The following is a 1,472-nucleotide window of genomic DNA, read 5'->3' as shown; positions in this document are numbered from 1 at the left end:
ATACCCAATATCCATTCAACTAGCACCCTAGGGTATTAGGTGTCCGGAATCAAAGTATAATAAATACATTGTTAATTACTATCACAGTCGCAGGTCAAAGGAAACTCTATTACTATATTCATCTTGAGAATATCCTATTAACAAATATGCGGTAATTATAACCATTAGGAATTTTCAGAGTGTGTCAGTTCAATGGTCATATCTCTATATGCACCATCTATATATATAATTTAATAAATGAGATCTATTAATCTTCATCCAATGAAGATCATTATATATATATTGATCTTTTCGGATTATTAATGTCCTTTTTAATAATTCTATGACCAAGAACAATTTAGATTAAATTATAAAAGATTTATCTCTCAATATTATGATCACTATCACAATGATAAATATCTAAATTTAATCAAGAACCTTATTATATTAATATTTTAATATAATAGTAATAACAAATTATATTGACACATAATTGATTGGATTGTAGTCATACTCTTTATTCCTAACAAAAGCAACTATCAATAGAAAGAAATATTCTTTTAAAGAATTATTATTTAAAATATACTAATTAAACAAACAGTAATAGCTATTTGAAAAAGGTTGAATGTCACTATAAGAACTTAAGAAGAGTTTGGTTACTTCCTTTTAATACTTAATATGGTAGTCATCATAAGAGGGTTGAGTGTTACTGTGTTAGTTAGTATAAGATTATATGCAAATTGCAAAGTATTTGTCTATTTGATAGTTTTTTATCCATAATGGAGCTACATATTTACAAAATTATCCCGAATCACTGTACTGTATTTAACTGATGCCACTTATGAAATTTTACTTTATTAATGTTATTGTTTCCCTTTAGAATAAGTGGCTTTTGCAACAGTATTTTTCATGAAGTCTAAATCGTACATACTAATACTATGACGGCTTCAAATAGGAAAATGAAGGTAAAATATAATAAGTTGTTACCCCCAAAAAATATTTTTGCAAACTAATAGAATATTTAGGATTATCAACAACTTTTATTGATTGTCTTAGTCTATAAATGTTTGTTGGACAAATTCCATTGATAAAACTAGAACTATCATTATCAATGAGGTAATATTTAAAATAGTTATTAAAATTTTTAACTCTGCATTAAATAAGTTTTTTATTTTTTAAAATAAACATATGAATCCCTCAATTGTCAATGAGTCATAGTTCAAATGGCATAGTCTCTTCATATTCAATTAAAAAGTTATGGATTCGAATCTCCGTAAAAAAAAATGAATCCCTCAATTTCAGAAATTAAATCTTGATTGGTCCAAAAATCACCACACTTAAATACTAAGTTGACAATTTGATATACATTAATATGGACACACAATAATTTTAATTTAAATTAGTATTTAAAATTTGGTTACAACACTCAAATTCATCCATTCATATTTATAATATAAACAAAACAGATAACATATATATACAAAATGTTAATA

Source organism: Arachis ipaensis, chromosome B08 (assembly GCF_000816755.2).
Source record: "Arachis ipaensis cultivar K30076 chromosome B08, Araip1.1, whole genome shotgun sequence".
Classification (NCBI taxonomy): Eukaryota; Viridiplantae; Streptophyta; class Magnoliopsida; order Fabales; family Fabaceae; genus Arachis; species Arachis ipaensis.
This window is presented reverse-complemented; position numbering follows the sequence as displayed.